The 6,000-nt window shown below is 43.1% G+C and overlaps 1 protein-coding gene across 4 annotated transcripts in view; it reads left to right on the top strand.

The window, feature by feature from the left end:
* The first annotated feature begins 232 nt into the window (after nucleotides 1-232).
* POU6F1 (POU class 6 homeobox 1) overlaps nucleotides 233-6,000 on the top strand; it is a 92,324-nt gene continuing 86,556 nt past the window's right edge. For 2 of the 4 annotated variants that reach the window (XM_075591619.1, XM_075591620.1), the window contains exon 1: nucleotides 234-579. The gene's annotated coding sequence lies outside the window, so the exon portion shown is untranslated. Of the gene's footprint in view, nucleotides 580-4,764; nucleotides 4,839-6,000 lie in introns of all 4 variants that reach the window. The other 2 variants (XM_075591621.1, XM_075591622.1) reach the window with 2 other exon arrangements.

The raw sequence follows: 6,000 nt of genomic DNA, 5'->3' as shown, positions 1-6,000 counted from the left end.
ACAGCAGTGCACAGCTAAAATCAAAGTGTATACGTTGGTGTTGCACATTTGTCCCCTACTATTTGCAAGAGTATGGCTCTTTAAGAGAGCAAGTGCTCCCTCTAGCTACCCTACTCCACATATTCAGCCCTCAGCATGCAGCACCCGTCTTGCATATATTATGTTCATGACGCAGCAGCAAAAAAAAAAAAAAAAATGTTCATGTAAAAAACTGCATTCAACTTTATAAGAGGATACGGCGGATATCCCCCCCACACCCCACACACCCCACACCCCGTTCGTTTACTTAGATTTTGGTATTATCTCTTCAAATTCGTACCCACACCTCCCGCAGACAACGTCCAAGAGGGGCAGGAAAAAATATGATTACATATTAATAAGCTTCGTGGAGCCCTTTTTTTTATTCATGCAAATGCCCCTTTGTGTTGAGCCCTACAAGTGAGCTGTGAGGTGAATTTATAATGATCTCCAACCGGGGAAAGGGGGAATGAAGGCGCCTGCCGTCACAATCCTCACACACAAAGAGAAGACCTATTACAAAAAGAAAGGGCTGCTTGTGATAAAGAAGCAGCGTTGCTGGTAAGTAGCATTTCATTGTAGGGAGGGGAGGGGGGGGTGTTGTAAATGGGGGGTGAAAAAAAAAAGGGGGAGGATTTTTTTTTTGGTTTTGTTAATATGCAATGGTCATAATTAGCATAATTTATATATTTATGATAAAGAGGGGGGAAATAGGGCATGCCGCCGCTCTCCCCCTCTCTGCAGCAATAGGGGCGCCAGCCAGCCGCAGGTCGGGGGATGGGGGGGGGGGTTATTAAGAGGTATCGAGTCGTGATATTTGCAAGACGGGAGGGGGGGGGGGTGCAGTAGAAAAATAAACCGGCGCCCACGACGCGGAAGGATTTACATTTTTTTTTATCCTGCCGGTCTACTTTCTCGTATTCATTTGCATTGGGGCACATGGGGAAAGCAGAGTCAGACTTGTCTGCCTGATTCTCCCCAGCTCGTGCCTGGTTCTATTTTGAGCGCGCGGGCTCCAGGGTCAACAACATTTTAGAGCGGCGCGAGACTCATCACCTCTCGCGGAGAGCGCGCAGCCAGGAAACGCCTGTCACACACACACACACACACTGAGAGCGCGCGGGGTGACAGGCACCCGGGGCGGGGAATTGGGAAGAGAGGGGGCGGGAGGATGGATGTCGTTTTGGAAACTGGTTAGCTATAAATTATGCGGTTCTGAGCGGGAGGGGTCAGATACCCAAAACAGAAAGCAGTCCTTGTGTTTTAGCCCCCGCGGGTTCTGTGTGTTTATGTGGTGTCCCCCGAAGGTGTGGGGCTGACATATCATTATCTTGCTTCTTATTATGGGGCTGACATATCATTATCTTGCCTCTCAGTGCTGACAGGGAATGCGAGCACAACTTGGCATATTTGACATATTCTGTACTCCATGTAATTGAAGGAAATATATGGTTTATGCACTAAAAATAAATTTTAGTTGTCTAATTCTGTCTTAAAGCAGCAAAACATGTGAAATCTTATGAGGGTTTAAAAAAAATAAAGCAGTTCTGTAGTATTAGATAAGTGACTGTGTTTTTTTGTTTGTTTTTTTCCCCCCAACCCTTTATGCCATTTTTAATGAGTTTTAATAGACTTGTCAGCCTTTCCTGTTTGGGATAATTTGTTGCAAATATTCCCAGCAGTTTGAGCTGTAAACTGTAACAATATATAGTGTTGCCTTAGTAATATGAGAATACATTGTAGCCGTTGAGTTACACTGACTGAAGCCGCCATTATGTTCGGCTCACAATCATAATTTTGCTAGATTTGTAACAGGAGCACCAAACTATTGCCAGTTTAGGTAAAAATGTAGAATTATATATATTCACATACAACAACAACAACAAAATAAAGTTTGGAAAGTAGTATTGCTGCTTTAAGCCAATTAAACTCTTTTGAAGTCTAGGATGTTTTTGCCTATTCATGGTGAAGGTTTTCCTGATAATCAGATTATTTTTCTTCCTAAAACAAGATTATTGATTTTAATGCAGGTAATGGCAGATGTATCCCTGGGGTCTGGATGTATTAAGGTTCTTCAGCTCCACATGAATATTACAAATAGGGGTGTATACCTATGTAGCCCTGGGTAGTTTGGGGGCTATAGTTCTTTCTCCTCCTGGCAGTAATACTTAGTAAGGGTAAGTTTGCCAGGAGTAATCGTGGGTTCTCCCCACTCACTGCAGATCAGTGAGGCAGAGAAAGCAGTGCAGTCAGGCCTGTGTCCAATAAGGGACAGGGACGGGCTCTTGTTGGATCTGTCATAATGATCTGCATTTCCTGTATTTAGTCAGTTGTTCCTACCCTGAGAGGAGCTCAGTCACCAAACCCAGTTGTGCAGGGCTCTGCCAATCTGTGGGCCCTCCCTTAGGGGAGAGGCGGGTAGACTGTTCCCACTACTCTGATAGGGGGTAGTGGAAGAGCTAGGCCTGCTTCCAGGGCCTTGACTGGGAGTGTAAGGCCAGGTCCCTCCTGCAGGAGAACTCCTGTGTTCCTGTACTGCTGTGTATGCTGCTCCAGTGTATGCTGTTGGTGCAATGAAGTGTTCCTGATTATAAAGAAGCGGTTGTGAGACTGGAATCTCTCATCCCTGAGTGGGACGTTCTATTCCAGGGATTCCACCCCATATCCTGGGGCCTGCAATAGATGGAGGCGCTGTCACCGTGTTGAAGTACTGGGTATGTCCCCAGAAGCCTGTCCTGACCTTCCCCATAACACCATCAAGCGGGAGACTCAGGAGTACTGTAAGCCAGCAGGTGCACCACACTATAGCCATGTGTAACCAGAGTAGTATTTCCCTAGAGGGGCCAAAATGGCGATTGGGGGGGGGGGGGGAAACCCGTTACACCTACAGTACCTCCTCTCTAAGCTGTTAAGTGCTCAGTTGTCCTGCAATGGATGCTGGCCCTTCCTATCTCCACTAAGACCCATTGGCTGGGTGCCCGCTTGTGTGAGGATTATCACCCTAACAGACAGTGTCAGATTTCCCATTAGGCCCAAGCCTAAAGCGGCAAAATTTTAGGGTGGCAAAAATTCCCGCCCCCATATAATTTTGCTGCGCTGTCAGGCCTATCGAACCTAATGGGAAGCTACTTTCCTGTGTCAATCACCTCCTTTCTGCCGACCTCCTGCTCCTTTGGAATCCCAGCGTCAAATGACGCCGATGCCCCCCATCATGATGTTGCATTTCCATGGCAACGCCCAGCGTCACGTTGGTTTTTGACGTGATTACAAAGGAGCAGGATAGTGGCACCAAGCAAGTGCCTGAGGGCGGCACATTTGGAATTTCGCCATTTCTAACAGAGCAGCTCTGGGGTGATACTCTGCGGCCCTTACTGAGGAGCCTATAGAGTACCTTACCATCTCCTCGTGTGTGTGTAGGATACACCTCAGGGCCATATAGAGGGGCCCTATTCTTTATGAGTGACTCTTTCCCTGAATGAAAAATAATACAGTGATCCTACTACTAACACACATAGTTGCAGATTAACAGGACTCGCACTATATACAGAAAGATCCCCCATTTCTGTCTCCTCCTGGGATCTGATCGTAGAATTATGTATGTATGTATATGTACACACACACACACACCACCCCCAGTAGTGGCATCACTAGTCACCATGACAACTAGGGGAGAGGTATGACATTCTTAGTATCATTACTTAATGACATCACTTGGCACATTCTAGAAGGTGGGTGTGGTTCGGTTCTGCCTAGTCACCCTACCTACCCCATATGATGGATAGAGACGATACACTGTAGCTATAGCTGCAGTTAACGCTCTAGGGCCCTTAAGTAAAGTAGTATTTCACAGGGAGAATACACCTAGAATCACCAAATGCCATAGTTTACCTTATGAAAAATGCAGCAGGCTCTCAGAAATCCCCAAAAAGCAGACAACTGGATTTATTATACCATCAAAAAAATTTTTTAACTGCCATTAGAGCCAGGACCAAAGTGTATCACAGATTAAAATGTTAGAGTAGCTCACTACTTAATTTCCCATACACTAGAGATCCCTTTTGCTTTATAATATAATCCCAGAACTGAGTCATGCATCTCTCAGTAAGATTATTCATGATGGGAATGAGAGATTTGCTGTAAGAGTGAGATTTGACATAGTTGCTTTAACACACTGACAAAACATACTTATGGGTACACTGCTGGTGACAGATAGTGGTACTTGCAATAACCTATTTTTAACTGGCAGCAGAATAAATAAGGTGTTCAGCCTAACCATTACAGCGATCCAAACCCTAATATGCTAACCTTGCCCTAACCGTAATATGCCAGCCTAACCCTTACTCAAGCCAGCACTCTAAACCAGTCGTTCTAATGTAAAAGAACATAATTGCCAGCTAAATAAAAAAAAAGAGGTAGGATGTTGAAGAGCCAGCTTCTGAGTAAAGAGACATTTCTGGTTAATATATGCCTGGATAATCTCATTTAAATGTATTATTTCTCTATTGACAGAATACTTTTTTCTGATTTTGTGGAAATGTTAACTGTTTTTTTTTTTTTTTTAATTAAAATCTGATATTTTTGTTTTAAAAAGCATTTGAAACGTAGGGCTATGTTTTCTTTCTTATTTCCCCCCACCCCCCAAAGAGCTATTTTATCATACTATTTAGGTGCATTTGCAATTCGTTTTTTTTTTTGTTTTTTAATTTCTTTTTAAAATTCATAATTTGTTTTTCTTTTATTATCAAGCTCATAAACGAAAAGAGATCCCTCTATTATCCACTCAACCTTCACTGTAAATTGAAGATTCAAAACAAATACTGGTAAGAGATGGAGTCCCTGTTAGGTAGTGAACAGACAATATATATAATAACCAGGCCAGATTGAACAAGATTAGGATATAGTAAACTGAATGAGTTTATTTCTTATAAGCAGAACAGACAATATATCAAGCAAATAACATTACAGAAATATTTACACTTTCTGGGGTTGGATAATGAGATATTCAGTCCAATAGCAGCTCATTAGTTGTTACAGTCACGACAAGCACAGGAATAAGGGGTGCAAGCAATTATATAGATGCAGGACCCCATTCCTAACATGGCAGTTCATTTATTGGTGAACAATTACCTTGTCCCAATCACAGGTTGATAGGTAACGCGAGAAGCAGGGTTAACCCAGCCCCTCATTAATACACTCCTCCCCTGTTCCTACTTGGCCAGCCCATTTATAAAAAAAAATATGACATGAGGCCTGGGTGCCATCCTGTCTAGCAACAATGCTTATTGGGCAGGGGCCTTTCATGTAGGGTGTTACATTTAACAGGTCACAATGGTTAGTATCCATCTGTGAGAGCTGGCTGCATATGCAATGAGGCGAGTCACCTCCATTGATGTCCAGGTCTTTTCTCACCTCTAGCTAACTTCTCCACAGGGGACCGAGGAGTAAAGTACCTCACAAAGCATTTCAAGTAGCCTCCTTTGATTGTACAATTACATATCAAAGCTGCCATTTGGCAAGCTTCCAACCCTATATCCAAAGTTATAGTAAAAACAGCGATAACTCATAACTATATTTCATATGTCATAAATCAGATTAGCGATAAGTATGCGACCTGTGTTCTTTGCATAGGAAAACATATCCAAATTTCACCTTCGTTGCATGTATATAGCAAAAGTTATAATTTTTTACACTTTATCCATTGTCAGGGATACAATACAATTCTCCCCCTACCTCCATGTTAATACATAACATAGCAATTAATTCTGCTGAAGCGGGGAAATGCAGATCCACATATACACAATATTAACCCTTTCCCTCCTGACATGATTTATACACATATAGGAACATAGCACAGACTGCTAGGGAAATAAATTTAAAACCTGGGGCAATTATGCTGAAGCAGGGGGATGCAGATCAACATATACACAGATCCCATTAACCCCTCATATCCCGATCATGACAGGTAGTCCACATCTCCACTAT

The sequence above is a fragment of the Ascaphus truei genome, chromosome 3 (genome assembly GCF_040206685.1).
Source record: "Ascaphus truei isolate aAscTru1 chromosome 3, aAscTru1.hap1, whole genome shotgun sequence".
NCBI lineage: Eukaryota > Metazoa > Chordata > Amphibia > Anura > Ascaphidae > Ascaphus > Ascaphus truei.
Note: the sequence above shows the minus strand (reverse complement) of the source record. Positions and strands in the feature narration are given on the sequence as shown.